This window comes from Artemia sp. Qi Xiang Cuo, chromosome 6 (assembly GCF_049724085.1).
Source record: "Artemia sp. Qi Xiang Cuo chromosome 6, ASM4972408v1, whole genome shotgun sequence".
In the NCBI taxonomy this organism is placed as follows: domain Eukaryota; kingdom Metazoa; phylum Arthropoda; class Branchiopoda; order Anostraca; family Artemiidae; genus Artemia; species Artemia sp. Qi Xiang Cuo.
Window position 1 is genome coordinate 27662968 of NC_142799.1, and position 20559 is coordinate 27683526.

Genomic DNA, 20559 nt, shown 5'->3' on the forward strand with positions numbered 1-20559 from the left:
TTTTCTTTGAAAAACATAGTTCTTGGAAAGGTTTTTTTTCATTGTTTTATAAAAGACATTAAATATCACACAGGCTTATATCAATGACATTAAATCTCGCTCCGTATGTAAAAAATAATAATAAAAAAAACCCACATCGGGCTAATTGATGAATTTTAGACATACAAAATTATAGATAAAATGAAAAATAATAAGTAACCCTGTTTATTACATTTATAGAACATCCCTCAGTATATTCATGAAGACTATACCTTTCCACAGAGCTTTTGATCATAGTGTTCTCAATCTTTTTAGGATGTATGGAGCGAGTGGGAGCTCACGGAAAGTGAGTAGCTTCTTTTGTGTAAATCTGAGATTGTTAGTTCAGATAATGATGACGACGTGGTAGAAGTTCATTATACATCATCTGGACTATCGTATACATCAGATGATTTGGTGAGGCGGGGACCCTCAGGTAGACTGTGTGTCGAAGATGGTGATCGTCTATATGCTAATATGCCCACTCTGAGTAATATCGAAACATACAATGATGATGATGATAGAATTCAACTACTTATAATACCGTCACCTCAAATTGAAGAAATTACCATTGAGGACGAGTTAGTGGAGGATGATGAGGTCATATATTTAAAAAGCGTTGTAAATATTGATTTTCAAATGAGTAAATGATTAGAAGAATGATTTATTTTTTATCTTTAATAGAAAACTAGACTGGGGATTGATAGTACTCTATTGGGTGATCTAATCAAACTAAACTCTTCATGTACAGAAGTCTCTGCTGGTATCCTTATTCTATACATATCTAGTATGAGAAAATAAAAAAAGCAGAGATAAATTTATTGTATGATTACAATGTAAAACTCATTATACATAACAAAAATGGGATTTATCGTTAAATGATCTATGAGAACTCTTCCACCACGGTTTTCGTTGTTTAAAATCCATTCCATAGAATAACGTCTTATGTTATCTCTTAAAGGGCCACTTTTTCTCTTCTCTTGGAGCATAATCATCATAATAATCCGAGTTATATCTTGCACTATACACATTTTTCTTTGGGTTTTCACTGCTGTCTTTTACACTATAGAGAAAGTCCTCCTTTACCAGTCTCTTCTTTTGATCCTCCTTTTCTATCATAACCATCCTTCTTTTATCTGAGCTTACTTGCAATCGGTATAAATTTCTCTCCATGTCACATATAATTTTTCTTCTCGTTTCCTCCAGATTCTGCTCATCTGTCTCTGCCTCTAAGCTATCTAAACATTCAGTAGGTTCATGTGAATACTCAAAATCATGAAAATGTCCTTTACAAATAGAACAGTTGCAATTAAAGGATATTTCTAACTCAACTTGTTCACTCATGTTATTATACTGTTAACTAAAAACTTAGTGAATTCTATTCACAGACTAATAAAACTATAACAAAAAATCCTTTCTTTATATTCCCTCCACCGCTACTATGTAAGAAGCCCTCTGATTGGTTGAGAAGGGGGATGTAACCGACTCGCTGATTGGCTGAGAAGGAAACACGTGATCTAACTGTTTCCGGGAAACTCATAACATTGCCTAGAGCAACAACAACAAATACTATTTCTGGACACCATGACATTCGCGATCGATTATGCAATCAAGTTCTCGGAAATTCACTTCCCCCTCGATTCCTAGATCAATAACATTGTTCCCGTTAGAATTCAATGCGCATGTGCAACCTTCGTTCCGGAGTTATTACACATAGAAACATCAAATAAATCGACCTTGGAAAAAGAGGTCATTGACCCCATTACGTAATCATTCTCCCTAGGGAGGCTATGCCCATATATGGTGTGGGTACGGGAGTTATAGGGTCACTTCTACTGCCGTGGCAAATATGTGCCAAGTGAGTAGGAACCTATCATGAGCTTCACGATTACATAATTTATGCATGTTTTTATGGTTTTTGTCACTGAGAATGAAAAAATAGGATTTTTCTCACTTTGATGTAGTTTCAAGGTCGATTTATTTGTTGTTTCCAAGTGTATTGTCTCCGGGGCGAAGTTTGCACCTGCGCATTAACGGTAGGGAAGAGATATATTGATCTAGGACAAGAGGGGGAAATGGATTTCCGAGAAATTGATTGCGTAATCGAAGCGGAAGTGAATTTCTGAGAAATTTATTTGTTGGAGTTTATCCAGGAGAATTGTCTCCGGGCGAAGTTTATTAATGTCTGACGGATGATGTTAAGGTTGATTGATTTGTCACGAAAGGGGAATTAATTTGTTTTTTCTAAGGGGAATTATTGATCTACGAAAGGGGAATTAATTTGTTGTTTCTAAGGGGAATTATTGATTCACGAAAGGGGAATTAATTTGTTTTTTCTGAGGGGAATTATTGATTCAAGAAAAGAGAATTAATTTGTTGTTTCTATGGGAAATTATTGATTCACGAAAGGGGAATTAATTTGTTGTTTCTAAGGGGAATTATTGATTCAAGAAAGGGGAATTAATTTGTTGTTTCTAAAGGGAATTATTGACTCACGAAAGGGGAATTAATTTGTTGTTTCTAAGGGGAATTATTGATTCAAGAAAGGGAATTAGAAATGACATCACTTGTTTCCTAGGAATTATACGGGACTCTAAAGAGATAAATTGATATTCTATTTTTAAATACGGCTTAATTGATCTTAAAGTCTGAGGGATAAAATTAATATTCAATCGAATCCATAATAGTGTAGCTAGGAACATTTATGAGATTAAGAGATGAACGCGGGAAAGGGTTTCCTAGGAATTTCAAATGTGACAGCGCAGTGATGCCAAAACAAAAGGAACACGCAGAAATTACGTTTAGGGATTATTTGGGCGAAACCGTTTTGAGACATTTTAGGGAATTATTTAAGCAAAACCGTTTTTGCGCACTGCAAAACACTACTGAAATATTCCAACTCTTGCATTTCAATGAAAGAAATCCAAAATGAACTCTGAAAAATCAAGAGAATGTAACTGTGACAAGGTAAAGCACAACAAAACACAATTCAACGAAAGAAATCCACAATGAACTTTGAAAATCAAGAGCATGTAACTGTGACATGGTAAACCACGACAAAACATTACTGAAATATTCCAACTCTTGCATTTCAACGAGAGAAATTCAAAATGAACTTTGAAAAATCAAGAGCATGTAACTGTGACAAGGTAAACTATGACAAAACACTACTGAAATATTCCAACTCTTGCATTTCAATGAAATAAATGCAAATTGAACTTTGAAAAATTAAGAGAATTTAACTGTGACAAGGTAAACCACAACAAAACACTACTGAAATATTCCAACTCTTGTATTTCAATGAAAGAAATCCACAATGAACTTTGAAAGTCAAGAGAATGTAACTGTGAAATGGTAAAGCACAACAAAACACTACTGAAATATTCCAACTCTTGCATTTCAATGAAAGAAATTCAAAATGAACTTTGAAAAATCAAGAAAATGTAACTGTGACAGGGTAAACCACAACAAAACACTACTAAAATATTCCAACTCTTGCATTTTAACGAAAGAAATTCAAAATGAACTTTGAAAAATCAAGAAAATATAACTTTGACAAGTTAAAGCACTATAAGACACTACTGATATATGCCAACTCTTGCATTTCAACGAAAGAAATTCAAAATGAACTTTGAAATATAAAGAGAATGTAACTGCAACAAGGTAAGCCATGACAAAAAACTACTGAAATAATCCAACTCTTGGATTTCAATGAAAGAAATCCACAATTAACTTTGAAAAATCAAGAAAATGTAACTGTGACAAGATAAACCACGACAAAACACCACTGAAATAATCCAACTCTTGCATTTCAATGAAAGAAATTCAAAATGAACTTTGAAAAATCAAGAAAATGTAACTTTGACAGGGTAAGCCCCCCCCTCCCCATCTTTTTTGCCCCCCATTTTTTAATACTTTTTAATTTGCGCATTTTGGGGCACAAAAGGGCCACATCCCCCCTCCAACGTTTGACTTCCAATCCCAACATTAGTGTTTTGTCATGGTTTACCATATCGCAGTTACAGTTTCTTTATTTTTGAAAGTTCATTTTGGATTTCTTTCATTGAAGTGCAAGAGTTGGAATATTTCAATAGTATTTTGTTATGGATTACCTTGTCGCAGTTACATTTTTATGATTTTTCAAAGTTTATTTTGTATTTCTTTAGTTGAAATGCAAGAGTTGGAATATTTTAGTAAGGTTTTGTCGTCGTTTACCTTGTCACAGTTATATTCTCTTAATTCTTCAAAGTTCATTTTGAATTTCTTTCGTGAAATGCAAGAGTTGGAATATTTCAGTAGTGTTTTGTTGTGGTTTACATTGACACACTTACATTTTCTTGATTTTTCAAAGTTCATTTTGAATTTCTTTCGTTGAAATGCAAGAGTTGGAATATTTCAGTAGTGTTTTGTTGTGGTTTACCTTGTCACAGTTACATTCTCTTAATTTTCAAACTTCATTGTGGGTTTCTTTCATTGAAATGCAAGAGTTGGAATATTTCAGTAGTGTTTGGTTGTGGTTTACCTTGTCACAGTTACATTCTCTTAATTTTCAAAGTTAATTGTGGATTTCTTTCGTTGAAATGCAAGAGATGGAATATTTAATTAGTGTTTTTTCGTGGTTGACCATGTCACAGTTACATTCTATTTATTTTTCAAATTTCATTTGAATTTAAATCTTTGAAATTAGAGAATTGGAATATTTCAGGAGTGTTTTGTCGTGGTTTAACTTGTCAAATTTAAATTCTCTTTATTTATCAAAGTTTAGTTTTAATTTATTTCATTTACAAGCAAGAGTGGGATTATTTCAGTAGTGTTTTGTCGTGGTTTACCATGTCACAGTTACATTCTCTTGATTTTTCAAAGTTCATTTTGTATTTCTTTCATTGAAATGCAAGAGTTGGAATATTTCAGTAGTGTTTTGTCATGGTTTACCTTGTCACAATTACATTCTCTTAATTTTTCAAAGTTCATTTTGAATTTTTTCATTGAAAAGCAAGAGTTGGAATATTTCAGTAGAGTGTTGTTGTGGTTTACATTGTCACAGTTAGATTAGCTTGTCACAATTACATTCTCTTATTTTCGAAGTTCATTTTGAATTTACTGCATTGAAATTCACGAGATGGACTATTTCAGTAGTGTTTTGTTGTGGTTTACCCTGTCAGAGTTACATTTTCTTGATTTTTCAAAGTTCATTTTGAATTTCTTTTATTGAAATGCAAGAGTTGGATTATTTCAGTAGTGTTTTGTCGTGCTTTACCTTGTCACAGTTACACTCTCTTGATTTTCAAAGTTCATTGTGGATTTCTTTCATTGAAATGCAAGAGTTGGAATATTTCAGTAGTGTTTTGTCATGGTTTACCTTGTCGCAGTTACATTCTCTTTATTTTTCAAAGTTAATTTTGGATTTCTTTCATTGAAATGCAAGAGTTGGAATATTTCAGTAGTGTTTTGTCATGGTTTAACTTGTCACAGTTACATTCTCTTGATTTTTCAAAGTTCATTTTGAATTTCTTTCATTGAAATGCAAGAGTTGGAATATTTCAGTAGTGTTTTGTCGTGGTTTACCATGTCACAGTTACATGCTCTTGATTTTCAAAGTTCATTGTGGATTTCTTTCGTTGAATTGTGTTTTGTTGTGCTTTACCTTGTCAAAGTTACATTCTCTTGATTTTTCAGAGTTCATTTTGGATTTCTTTCATTGAAATACAAGAGTTGGAATATTTCAGTAGTGTTTTGTAGTGCTTTACCTTATCACACTTACATTCTCATGATTTTTAAAAGTTCATTTTGAATTTCTTTCAATGTTACATTCTCTTGATGTTTCAAAGTTCATTTTGAATTTCTTTCATTGAAATGCAAGAGTTGGAATATTTCAGTAGTGTTTTTTTGTGCTTTACCTTGTCACAGATACATTCACTTTATTTTTCGATGGTCATTTTGTATTTATTTAATTGAAATGCAATAGTTGGAATATTCCAGTAGGGTTTTGTTGTGATTTACATTGTCACAGTTACATTCTCTTGATTTTTCAAAGTACACTTTGAATTTCTTTCATTGAAATGCAAGAGTTGGAATAGTTCAGTAGTGTTTTGTTGTGCTTTACCTTATCACAGTTACATTCTCTTGATTTTTCAAAGTTCATTTTGGATTTCTTTTGTTGAAATACAAGAGTTGGAATATTTCAGTAGTGTTTTGTTGTGCTTTACCTTATCACAGTTACATTCTCTTGATTTTTTAAATTTCACTTTGGATTTATTTCGTTGAAATGCAAGAGTTGGAATATTTCAGTAGTGTTTTGTCTTGGTTTACCTTGTCACAGTTACATTCTCTTGATTTTTCAAAGTTCTTTTTGAATTTTTTTCATTGAAATGCAAGAGTTGGAATATTTCAGTAGTGTTTTGTTGTGCTTTACATTTACACACTTACATTTTCTTGATTTTTCAAAGTTCATTTTGAATTTCTTTCGTTGAAATGCAAGAGTTGGAATATTTCAGTAGTGTTTTGTTGTGGTTTACCTTGTCACAGTTACATTCTCTTAATTTTCAAACTTCATTGTGGGTTTCTTTCATTGAAATGCAAGAGTTGGAATATTTCAGTAGTGTTTGGTTGTGGTTTACCTTGTCACAGTTACATTCTCTTAATTTTCAAAGTTCATTGTGGATTCCTTTCGTTGAAATGCAAGAGTTGGAATATTTCAGGAGTGTTTTATCATGCTTTACCTTGTCACAGTTACATTCACATAATTTTTCAAAGTTCATTTTGAATTTTTTTCTTTGAGATGCAGGAATTGGAATATTTAAGTAGTGTTTTGTTGTGCTTTAACATGTCACTAATACATAGTCTTGATTTTTCAAAGTTCATTTTGAATTTCTTTCATTGAAATGCAAGAGTTGGATTATTTCAGTAGTGTTTTTTCGTGGTTTACCATGTCACAGTTACATTCTCTTGATTTTTCAAAGTTCATTTTCGATTTCTTTCGTTGAAATGCAAGAGTTGGAATATTTTAGTAGTGTTTTGTTGTGGTTTACCCTGTCAAAGTTACATTATCTTGATTTTTCAAAGTTCATTTTGAATTTCTTTCATTGAAATGCAAGAGTTGGATTATTTCAGTAGTGTTTTGTCGGGGTTTACCTTGTCACAGTTACATTCTCTTGATTTTTCAAAGTTCATTTTGGATTTCTTTCATTGAAATCCAAGAGTTGGATTATTTAAGTAGTGTTTTGTCATGGTTTACCTTGTCGCAGTTACATTCTCTTGATATTTCAAAGTTGATTTTGGATTTCTTTCGTTGAAATGCAAGAGTTGGAATATTTCAGTAGTGTTTTGTTGTGGTTTACCTTGTCACAGTTACATTCTCTTGATTTTTCAAAGTTCATTTTGAATTTCTTTCGTTAAAATGCAAGAGTTGGAATATTTTAGTAGTGTTTTGTTGTGGTTTACCTTGTCACAGTGACATTTTCTTGATTTTTCAAAGTTCATTTTGAATTTCTTTCATTGAAATGCAAGAGTTGGATTATTTCAGTAGTGTTTTGTCGTGGTTTACCTTGTCACAGTTACATTCTCTTGATTTTCAAAGTTCATTGTGGATTTCTTTCATTGAAATGCAAGAGTTGGAATATTTCAGTAGTGTTTTGTTATAGTTTACCTTGTCACAGTTACATTCTCTTGATTTTTCAAAGTTCATTTTGGATTTATTTCATTGAAATTCAAGAGTTGGAATATTTAATTATTTTTTTGTCATGTTTTACCTTGTCACAGTTACATGCTCTTGATTTTTCAAAGTTCATTTTGAATTTCTTTCGTTGAAATGCAAGAGTAGGAATATTTCAGTAATGTTTTGTCGTGGTTTACCGTGTCACAGTTACATGCTCTTGATTTTCAAAGTTCATTGTGTATTTCTTTCGTTGAAATGTGTTTTGTTGTGCTTTACCTTGTCAAAGTTACATTCTCTTGATTTTTCAGAGTTCATTTTGGATTTCTTTCATTGAAATACAAGAGTTGGAATATTTCAGTAGTGTTTTGCAGTGCGCAAAAACGGTTTTGCTTAAATAATTCCCTAAAATGTCTCAAAACGGTTTCGCCCAAATAATCCCTAAACGTAATTTCTGCGTGTTCCTTTTGTTTTGGCATCACTGCGCTGTCACATTTGAAATTCCTAGGAAACCCTTTCCCGCGTTCATCTCTTAATCTCATAAATGTTCCTAGCTACACTATTATGGATTCGATTGAATATTAATTTTATCCCTCAGACTTAAAGATCAATTAAGCCGTATTTAAAAATAGAATATTAATTTTTCTCTTTAGAGTCTTTAGAGTTGGAATATTTCAGTAGTGTTTTGTAGTGCTTTACCTTATCACACTTACATTCTCATGATTTTTAAAAGTTCATTTTGAATTTCTTTCGTTGAAATGCAAGAGTTGGAATATTTCACTAATGTTTTGTTGTGGTTTACCTTGTCACAGTTACATTCTCTTGATTTTTCAAAGTTCATTTTGAATTTCTTTCGTTGAAATGCAAGAGTTGGAATATTTCAGTAGTGTTTTGTTGTGCTTTACATTGTCACACTTACATTCTCTTGATTTTTAAAAGTTCATTTTGGATTTCTTTCATTGAAATGAAAGAGTTTGAATATTTCAGTAGTGTTTTGTTGTGCTTTACCTTATCACAGTTACATTCTCTTAATGTTTCAAAGTCTATTTTGAATTTCTTTCGTTGAAATGAAAGAGTTGGAATATTTCAGTAGTGTTTTTTTGTGCTTTACCTTCTCACAGATACATTCTTTTGATTTTTCAAAGTTCATTTTTGATTTCTTTCGTTGAAATGCAAGAGTTGGAATATTTCAGTAGTGTTTTGTTGTGGTTTACCTTGTCGCAGTTACATTCTCTTGATTTTTCAAAGTTCATTTTGAATTTCATTCGTTGAAATGCAAGAGTTGGAATATTTCAGTTGCGTTTTGTTGTGGTTTACCTTGTCACAGTTACATTTTCTTGATTTTTCAAAGATCATTTTGGATTTCTTTCGTTGAAATGCAAGAGTTGGAATATTTCAGTAGTGTTTTGTTGTGGTTTACATTTACACACTTAGATTTTCTTGATTTTTCAAAGTTCATTTTGAATTTCTTTCGTTGAAATGCAAGAGTTGGAATATTTCAGTAGTGTTTTGTTGTGGTTTACCTTGTCACAGTTACATTCTCTTAATTTTCAAACTTCATTGTGGGTTTCTTTCATTGAAATGCAAGAGTTGGAATATTCCAGTAGTGTTTGGTTGTGGTTTACCTTGTCACAGTTACATTCTCTTAATTTTCAAAGTTAATTGTGGGTTTCTTTCATTGAAATGCAAGAGTTGGAATATTTCAGTAGTGTTTTATCATGGTTTACCTTGTCACAGTTACATTCTCTTAATTTTTCAAAGTTCATTTTGAATTTCTTTCGTTGAAATTAAAGAATTGGAATATTTCAGTAGTGTTTTGTTGTTTTTTACAATGTCACAGTTAAATTCTCTTGATTTTTAAAAGTTAATTTTGAATTTCTTTCATTGAAATGCAAGAGTTGGATTATTTAAGTAGTGTTTTTTCGTGGTTTACCATGTCACAGTTACATTCTCTTGATTTTTCAAAGTTCATTTTCGATTTCTTTCGTTGAAATGCAAGAGTTGGAATATTTTAGTAGTGTTTTGTTGTGGTTTACCCTGTCAAAGTTACATTTTCTTGATTTTTCAAAGTTCATTTTGAATTTCTTTCATTGAAATGCAAGAGTTGGATTATTTCACTACAAGAGAATATTTCAGTAGTGTTTTGTTGTGGTTTACCTTGTCACAGTTACATTCTCTTGATTTTTCAAAGTTCATTTTGAATTTCTTTCATTGAAATGCAAGAGTTGGAATATTTCAATAGTGTTTTATCGTGGTTTACCTTGTCACAGTTACATTCTCTTGATTTTTCAAAGTTCATCTTGAATTTCGTTCATTGAAATGCAAGAGTTGGATTATTTCAGTAGTGTTTTGTCGTGGTTTACCTTGTCACAGTTACATTCGCTTGATTTTTCAAAGTTCATTTTGGATTTCTTTCGTTGAAATGCAAGAGTTGGAATATTTCAGTAGTGTTTTGTCGTGGTTTACCTTGTCACAGTTACATTCTCTTAATTTTTCAAAGTTCATTTGAATTTCTATCGTTGAAATGCAAGAGTTGGAATATTTCAGTAATGTTTTGTCGTAGTTTACCTTGTCATAGATAAATTCTCTTGATTTTTCAAAGTTCATTTTGAATTTCTTTCATTGAAATGCAAGAGTTTGAACATTTCAGTAGTGTTTTGTTGTGGTTTACTTTGTCACACTTACATTTTCTTGATTTTTCAAAGTTCATTTTGGATTTCTTTCATTGAAATGCAAGAGTTGGAATATTTCAGTAGTGATTTGTCGTGGTTTACCTTGTCACAGTTACATTTTCTAGATTTTTCAAAGTTCATTTTGGATTTCTTTCGTTGAAATGCAAGAGTTGGATTACTTCAGTAGTGTTTTGTCGTGGTTTACCTTGTCACAGTTACATTCTCTAGATTGTTCAAAGTTCATTTTTATTCTTTCGTTGAAATGTAATAGTAGGATTATTTCAGTAGTGTTTTGTCGTGGTTTACCTTGTCATAGTTACATTCTCTTGATTTTTCAAAGTTCATTTTGGATTTCTTTCGTTGAAATGCAAGAGTTAGAATATTTCAGTAGTGTTTTGTCATGGTTTACCTTGTCACAGTTACATTCTCTTAATTTTTCAAAGTTCATTTTGAATTTCTTTCGTTGAAATGCAAGAGTTGGAATATTTCAGTAGTGTTTTGTCGTGGTTTACCTTGTCAGAGTTACATTCGCTTCATTTTTCAAAGTTCATTTTGAATTTGTTTCGTTGAAATCCAGGAGTTGGAATATTTCAATAGTATTTTGTTGTGGTTTACCTGGTCACAGTTACATTTTCTTGATTTTTCAAAGTTCATTTTGAATTTCTTTCGTTGAACTACAAGAGTTGGAATATTTCAGTAGTGTTTTGTCGTGCTTTACCTTGTCACAGTTACATTCTCTTGAACTTCCAAAGTTGATTTTGGATTTATATCATTGAAATGCAATAGTTGAAATATTTCAGTAGTGATTTGTCGTGGTTTACCTTGTCACAGTTACATTTTCTAGATTTTTCAAAGTTCATTTTGGATTTCTTTCGTTGAAATGCAAGAGTTAGAATATTCCAGTAGTGTTTTGTCATGGTTTACCTTGTCACAGTTACATTCTCTTAATTTTTCAAAGTTCATTTTGAATTTCTTTCGTTGAAATGCAAGAGTAGGAATATTTCAGTAGTGTTTTGTCGTGGTTTACCGTGTCACAGTTACATGTTGTTGATTTTCAAAGTTCATTGTGGATTTCTTTCGTTGAAATGTGTTTTGTTGTGCTTTACCTTGTCAAAGTTACATTCTCTTGATTTTTCAGAGTTCATTTTGGATTTCTTTCATTGAAATACAAGAGTTGGAATATTTCAGTAGTGTTTTAAAGTGCTTTACCTTATCACACTTACATTCTCATGATTTTTAAAAGTTCTTTCATTGAAATGCAAGAGTTGGAATATTTCAGTAGTGTTTTGTTGTGCTTTACCTTGTCACAGTTACATTCTCTTGATTTTTCAAAGTTCATTTTGGATTTCTTTCATTGAAATGCAAGAGTTGGAATATTTCATTAGTGTTTTGTTGTGCTTTACCTTGTCACAGTTACATTCTCTTGATTTTTCAAAGTTCATTTTGGATTTCTTTCGTTGAAATACAAGAGTTGGAATATTTCAGTAGTGTTTTGTTGTGCTTTACCTTGTCACAGTTACATTTTCTTGATTTTTCAAAGTTAACTTTGAATTTCTTTCATTGAAATGCAAGAGGTGGATTATATCAGTAGTGTTTTGTCATGGCTTACCTTGTTGCAGTTACATTCTCTTGATTTTTCAAAGTTCATTTTGGATTTCTTTCATTGAAATGCAAGAGTTGGCATATTTCAGTAGTGTTTTGTTGTGGTTTACCTTGTCACAGTTACATTCTCTTGATTTTTCAAAGTTCATTTTGAATTTCTTTCGTTGAAATGCAAGAGTTGGAATATTTTAGAAGTGTTTTGTCGTGGTTTACCCTGTCAGAGTTACATTCTCTTTATCTTCTAAAGTTCATTTTGGATTTCCTTTGTTAAAATGCAAGAGTTGGAATATTTCAGTAGTGTTTCGCCATGGTTTACATTGTCACAAATACGCTCTCTTGATTTTTCAAATTTCTTTTTGAATTTCTTTCTTTGAAATTCAGAAGTTGGCATATTTCAGTAGTGTTTTGTCGTGGTTTACCTTGTCACAGTTACATTTTCTTGATTTTTCAAAGTTCATTTTGGATTTCTTTCGTTGAAATGAAAGAGTTGGATTATTTCAGTAGTGTTTTGTCGTGGTTTACCTTGTCACAGTTACATTCTCTTGATTGTTCAAAGTTCATTTTTATTCTTTCGTTGAAATGTAAGAGTAGGATTATTTCAGTAGTGTTTTGTCGTGGTTTACCTTGTCATAGTTACATTCTCTTGATTTTTCAAAGTTCATTTTGGATTTGTTTCGTTGAAATGCAAGAGATGGATTATTTCAGTAGTGTTTTGTTGTGGTTTACCTTGTCACAGTTACATTCTCTTGATTTTTCGAAGTTCATTTTGAATTTCTTTAGTTGAAATGCAAGAGTTGGAATATTTCAATAGTGTTTTGTCGTGGTTTACCTTGTCAGAGTGACATTCGCTTCATTTTTCAAAGTTCATTTTGAATTTCTTTCGTTGAAATCCAAGAGTTGGAATATTTCAATAGTATTTTGTTGTGGTTTACCTTGTCACAGTTACATTTTCATGATTTTTCAAAGTTTATTTTGAATTTCTTTCGTTGAAATACAAGAGTTGGAATATTTCAGTAGTGTTTTGTTGTGGTTTACCTTGTCACAGTTACATTCTCTCGATTTTTCAAAGTTCATTTTGAATTTCTTTCGTTGAAATGAATGAGTTGAAACATTTCAAAAGTGTTTTGTCGTGGTTTACCATATCAAAGCTACATTTTCTTAATTTTTCAAAGTTCATTTTTGAATTTCTTTCATTGAAATGCAGGAGTTGGATTATTTCAGTAGTGTTTTGTCATGGCTTGCCTTGTCATAGTTACATTATCTTGATTTTTCAAAGTTCATTTTGGATTTCTTTCGTTGAAATGCAAGAGATGGAATATTTCAGTAGTGTTTTATCTTGGTTTACCTTGTCACAGTTACATTCTCTTAATTTTTCAAAGTTCATTTTGAATTTCTTTCGTTGAAATGCAAGAGTTGGAATATTTCAGTATTGTTTTGTCGTGGTTTACCTTGTCATAGATACAGTCTCAAGATTTTTCAAAGTCCTTTTCGGATTTCTGTGATCGAAATGCAGGAGTTGGAATATATCAGTGATGTTTTGTTCTGGTTTACTTTGTCACACTTACATTTTCTTAATTTTTCAAAGTTTATTTTAGATTTCTTGCGTTAAAATGCAAGAGTTGTAATATTTCAGTAGTGATTTGTCGTGGTTTACCTTGTCACAGTTACATTTTCTAGATTTTTCAAAGATCATTTTGGATTTCTTTCGTTGAAATGCAAGAGTTGGATTACTTCAGTAGTGTTTTGTCGTGGTTTACCTTGTCACAGTTACATTCTCTTGATTGTTCAAAGTTCATTTTTATTCTTTCGTTGAAATGTCAGAGTAGGATTATTTCAGTAGTGTTTTGTCGTGGTTTACCTTGTCATAGTTACATTCTCTTGATTTTTCAAAGTTCATTTTGTATTTCTTTCGTTGAAATGCAAGAGTTGGAATATTTCAATAGTGTTTTGTTATGGTTTACCTTGTCACAGTTACATTCTCTTAATTTTTCAAAGCTCATTTTGAATTTCTTTCGTTGAAATGCAAGAGTTGGAATATTTCAGTAGTGTTTTGTCGTGGTTTACCTTGTCAGAGTTACATTCGCTTCATTTTTCAAAGTTCATTTTGAATTTGTTTCGTTGAAATCCAGGAGTTGGAATATTTCAATAGTATTTTGTTGTGGTTTACCTGGTCACAGTTACATTTTCTTGATTTTTCAAAGTTCATTTTGAATTTCTTTCGTTGAACTACAAGAGTTGGAATATTTCAGTAGTGTTTTGTTGTGGTTTACCTTGTCACAGTTACATTCTCTTGATTTTTCAAAGTTCATTTTGAATTTCTTTCATTGAAATGCAAGAGTTGGAATATTTCAGTAGTGTTTTGTCGTGGTTTACCTTGTCACAGTTATATTCTCTTGATTTTTCAAAGTTCATCTTGAATTTCTTTCATTGAAATGCAAGAGTTGGATTATTTCAGTAGTGTTTTGTCGTGGTTTACCTACAGTTACATTCTCTTGATTTTTCAAAGTTCATTTTGGATTTATTTCGTTGAAATGCAAGAGATGGAATATTTCAGTAGTGTTTTATATTGGTTTACCTTGTCACAGTTAAATTCTCTTAATTTTTAAAAGTTCATTTTGAATTTCTATCGTTGAAATGCAAGAGTTGAAATATTTCAGTAATGTTTTGTCGTGGTTTACCTTGTCATAGTTAAATTCTCTTGATTTTACAAAGTTCATTTTGAATTTCTTTCGTTGAAATGCAAGACTTAGATTATTTCAGTAGTGTTTTGTCATGGTTTACCATGTCACAGTTACATTCTCTTGATTTTTCCAAGTTCATTTTGGATTTAATTCATTGAAATGCAAGAGCTGGAATATTTCTTTAGTGTTTTATCATGGTTTACCTTGTCACAGTTACATTCTCTTAATTTTTCAAAGTTCATTTGAATTTCTATCGTTGAAATGCAAGAGTTGGAATATTTCATTAGTGTTTTGTTGTGGTTTACCTTGTCATAGTTACATTCTCATGATTTTTCAAAGCTCATTTTTGTATTTCTTTCGTTGAAATGAAATAGTTGGAATATTTCAGTAGTGTTTTGTAGTGGTTTACCTTGTCACACTTACATTTTCAGGATTTTTCAAAGTTCATTTTGAATTTCTTTCCTTGAAATGCAAGTGTTGGAATATTTCATTAGTGTTTTGTTGTGGTTTACCTTGTCAAAGTTACATTCTTTTGATTTTTCAAAGTTCATTTCGGTTTTCTTTCATTGAAATGCAAGAATTGGAATATTTCAGTAGTGTCTTGTTGTGGTTTACCTTGTCACTGTTACATTCTCTTGATATTTCAAAGTTCATTTTGGATTTCTTTCATTGAAATGCAAGAGTTGGATTATTTCAGTAGTGTTTTGTCGTGGTTTACCTTGTCACAGTTACATTCTCTTGATTGTTCAAAGTTCATTTTTATTCTTTCGTTGAAATGTCAGAGTAGGATTATTTCAGTAGTGTTTTGTCGTGGTTTACCTTGTCATAGTTACATTTTCTTGATTTTTCAAAGTTCATATTGGATTTGTTTCGTTGAAATGCAAGAGTTAGAATATTTAAGTAGTGTTTTGTCATGGTTTACCTTGTCACAGTTACATTCTCTTAATTTTTCAAAGTTCATTTTGAATTTCTTTCGTTGAAAGGCAAGAGTTGGAATATTTCAGTAGTGTTTTGTTGTGGTTTACCTTGTCACAGTTACATTTGCTTCATTTTTCAAAGTTCATTTTGAATTTGTTTCGTTGAAATCCAGGAGTTGGAATATTTCAATAGTATTTTGTTGTGGTTTACCTGGTCACAGTTACATTTTCATGATTTTTCAAGGTTCATTTTGAATTTCTTTCGTTGAAATACAAGACCTGAACTATTTCAGTAGTGTTTTGTGGTGGTTTACCTTGTCACAGTTACATTCTCTTGATTTTTCAAAGTTCATTTTGAATATATTTCGTTGAAATTCAAGAGTTGAACTATTTCAATAGTGATTTTTCTTGGTTTAGCTTGTCACAGTTACATTCTCTGGATTTTTCAAAGTTCATCTTGAATTTCGTTCATTGAAATGCAAGAGTTGGATTATTTCAGTAGTGTTTTGTCGTGGTTTACCTTGTCACAGTTACATTCTCTTGATTTTTCAAAGTTCATTTTGGATTTCTTTCGTTGAAATGCAAGAGTTGGAATATTTCAGTAGTGTTTTATCTTGGTTTACCTTGTCACAGTTACATTCTCTTAATTTTTCAAAGTTCATTTTGAATTTCTTTCGTTGAAATGCAAGAGTTGAAATATTTCAGTAATGTTTTGTCGTAGTTTACCTTGTCATAGATAAATTCTCTTGATTTTTCAAAGTTCATTTTGGATTTCTTTCATTGAAATGCAAGAGTTGGATTACTTCAGTAGTGTTTTGTCGTGGTTTACCTTGTCACAGTTACATTCTCTTGATTGTTCAAAGTTCATTTTTATTCTTTCGTTGAAATGTCATAGTAGGATTATTTCAGTAGTGTTTTGTCGTGGTTTACCTTGTCATAGTTACATTCTCTTGATTTTTCAAAGTTCATTTTGAATTTCTTTCGTTGAAATGCAAGAGTTGGAATATTTCAGTTGTTTTTTGTCGTGATTTACATTGTCACAATTACATTCTCTTGATTTTTCAAAGTTCATTTTGGATTTCTTTCTTTGAAATGCAAGAGTTGGAATATTTCAGTAGTGTTTTGTCATGGTTTACCTTGTCACAGTTACATTTTCTTCATTTTTCAAAGTTCATTTTGAATTTGTTTCGTTGAAATCCAAGAGTTGGAATATTTCAATAGTATTTTGTTGTGGTTTACCTGGTCACAGTTACATTTTCTTGATTTTTCAAAGTTCATTTTGAATTTCTTTCGTTGAACTGCAAGAGTTGGAATATTTCAATAGTGTTTTGTTGTGGTTTACCTTGTCACAGTTACATTCTCTTGATTTTTCAAAGTTCATTTTGAATTTCTTTCATTGAAATGCAAGAGTTGGAATACTTCAGTTGTGTTTTCTTGTGGTTTACCTTGTCACAGTTACATTCTCTTGATTTTTCAAAGTTCATCTTGAATTTCGTTCATTGAAATGCAAGAGTTGGATTATTTCAGTAGTGTTTTGTCGTGGTTTACCTTGTCACAGTTACATTCTCTTGATTTTTCAAAGTTCATTTTGGATTTCTTTCGTTGTAATGAAAGAGTTGGAATATTTCAGTAGTGTTTTATCTTGGTTTACCTTGTCACAGTTACATTCTCTTAATTTTTCAAAGTTCATTTTGAATTTCTTTCGTTGAAATGCAAGAGTTGAAATATTTCAGTAATGTTTTGTCGTAGTTTACCTTGTCATAGTTAAATTCTCTTGATTTTTCAAAGTTCATTTTGAATTTCTTTCATTGAAATGGAAGAGTTGGATTATTTCAGTAGTGTTTTGTCGTGGTTTACCATGTCACAGTTACATTCTCTTGATTTTTCAAAGTTCATTTTCGATTTCTTTCGTTGAAATGCAAGAGTTGGAATATTTCTGTAGTGTTTCATCATGATCTACCTTGTCACAGTTACATTCTCTTAATTTTTCAAAGTTCATTTGAATTTCTATCGTTGAAATGCAAGAGTTGGAATATTTCAGTAGTGTTTTGTTGTTGTTTACCTTGTCACAGTTACATTCTCTTGATTTTTCAAAGCTCATTTTTGAATTTCTTTCATTGAAATACAAAAGTTGGAATATTTCAGTAGTGTTTTGTCGTGGTTTACCTTGTCACACTTACATTTTCTTGATTTTTCAATGTTCATTTTGAATTTCTTTCATTGAAATGCAAGAGTTGGAATATTTCAGTAGTGTTTTGTTGTGGTTTACCTTGTCAAAGTTACATTCTTTTGATTTTTCAAAGTTCATTTTGAATTTCTATCCTTGAAATGCAAGAGTTGGAATATTTCAGTACTGTTTTGTAGTGGTTTACCTTGTCACAGTTACATTCTCTTGATTTTTCGAAGTTCATTTTGGATTTCTTTCATTGAAACGCAAGAGCTGGAATATTTCAGTAGTGTTTTGTTGTGGTTTACTTTGTCAAAGTTACATTCTCTTTTTTTTTTCGAAGTTCATTATGGATTTCCTTCATTGAAATGCCAGAGTTGGAATATTTCAGTAGTGTTTTGTTGTGGTTTACCTTGTCACCCTTATATTTTCTTGATTTTTCAAAGTTCATTTTGGATTTCTTTCGTTGTAATGTAGCAGTTTGAACATTTCAGTAGTTTTTCGTAGTCGTTCACCAATTCACAGTTAAATTCCCTTGATGTTTAAGGGTTCATTTTGGATGTCTTTAGTTGAAATGCAAGTGTTGTATAAATTCATTTATGTTTTTTCGTGTTTTGACGTGTCACAGTTACATTCTCTTGATTTTTCAAAGTTCATTTTGGATTTCTATCTTTGAAGAGTAAGAGTTGGAATATTTTAGTACTGTTTTTTCGTGGTTTACCTTGTCACAGTTACATTCTCTTTATTTTTCGAAGTTCATTTTGGATTTCTTTCATTGAAACGCAAGAGCTGGAATATTCCAGTAGTGTTTTGTTGTGGTTTACTTTGTCAAAGTTACATTCTCTTTTTTTTCGAAGTTCATTATGGATTTCCTTCATTGAAATGCCAGAGTTGGAATATTTCAGTAGTGTTTTGTTGTGGTTTACCTTGTCACCCTTATATTTTCTTGATTTTTCAAAGTTCATTTTGGATTTCTTTTGTTGGAATGCAAGAGTTGGAATATTTCAGTAGTGTTTTGTCGTGGTTTACCTTGTCACAGTTACATTCTCTTGATTTTTCGAAGTTCATTTTGGATAAAGACATGCACATTAGACATTCAAACCAACAAAGACAAATTCTTGGACTTGTGAAAAACCAACTCAGATACAAAACATTAGTGAAATATTCTAACTCTTGCATTTCGCCGAAAGAAATCAAAAATGAACTTTGAAAAATCACGAGACTGTAACTATGACAAGGTAAACCATGACAAAACACTACTAAAATATTCCAACTCATGCATTTCAAAGAAATAAATCCAAAATGAACTTTGAAAAATCAAGAGAATGTAACAGTGACTAGGTAAACCGTAACACAACACTACTGAAATATTCCAACTCTTACATTTCAATGAAAGAAATTCAAATGAACTTTGAAAGATCAAGAGAATTTAACTGTGACACGTTAAACCACGACATAACACCACTGAAATATTCCAACTCTTGCATTTCAATGAATGAAATTCAAAATGAACTTTGAAAAATCAAGAGAATGTAGCTGTGACCAGGTAAACCACGACAGAACACTACTGAAATATTCCAACTCTTGCGTTTCAATGAAAGAAACCCGAAATGAACTTTGAAAAATCAAGAGAATGTAACTTTGACAAGGTAAACCACAACAAAACACTACTGAAATATTCCAACTCTTGCATTTCAAGGAAAGAAATTCAAAATGAACTTTGAAAAATCAAGAAAATGTAAGTGTGACAAGGTAGACCACGACAAAACACTACTGAAATATTCCAACTCTTGCATTTCAATGAAAGAAATTCAAAATGAACTTTGAAAAATCAAGAGAATGTAACTGTGACAAGATAAACCACAACAAAACACTACAAAACACAACTCGACAAAACACTATTGAAATATTTCCAACTCTTACATTTCAACGAATGATTTTCAAAATGAACTTTGAAAAATCAAGAGAATGTAACAGTGACAAGGTAAACCACGTGAAAACACTACTGAAATATTCCAACTCTTGCATTTCAACGAAAGAAATTCAAAAAAACTTTGAAAAATCAAGAGAATGTAACAGTGACTAGGTAAACCACATCAAAACACTACTGAAATATTCCAACTCTTGGATTTCAACGAAAGAAATTCAAAATGATTTTTTTAAAATCAATAGAATGTAAGTGTGACAAGGTAAGGTAAACCACGAGAAAACACTACTGAAATAAAAACTCTTGCATTTCAATGAAAGCAATCCAAAATGAACTTTGAAAAATCAAGAGAATGTAACTGTGACAAGGTAAACCACGACAAAACACTACTGAAATATTCCAACTCTTGTATTTCAACAAAAGAAATACAAAATGAACTTTGAAAAATCATGAGAATGTAACTGTGACTAGGTAAACCACAACAAAACACTACTGAAATATTCCAACTCTTGCATTTCAATGATAGAAATCCAAAATGAACTTTGAAAAATCAAGAAAATGTAAAAGTGACAAGGTAAACCACATCAAAACATTACTGAAATATTCCAACTCTGGCATTTCAATGAAAGAAATCCATAATGAACTTTGAAAAATCAAGAGAATGTAAATGTGACAAAGTAAACCACGACAAAACACTACTGAAATATTCCAACTCCTGCATTTCAATGAAAGAAATCCAAAATGAACTTTGAAAAATCAAGAGAATGTAACTGTGACAAGGTAAAGCACAACAAAACAGTAGAGAGGAGGGTCCGACTCCGGGGCGAACCACGTGGTTTATGGTTTTCACACTGAGAATAAAAAAACAGAATTTTTCTCACTTGAAAAAACAGGAATTTTCTCACTTTTATGGATGTTTCTTGG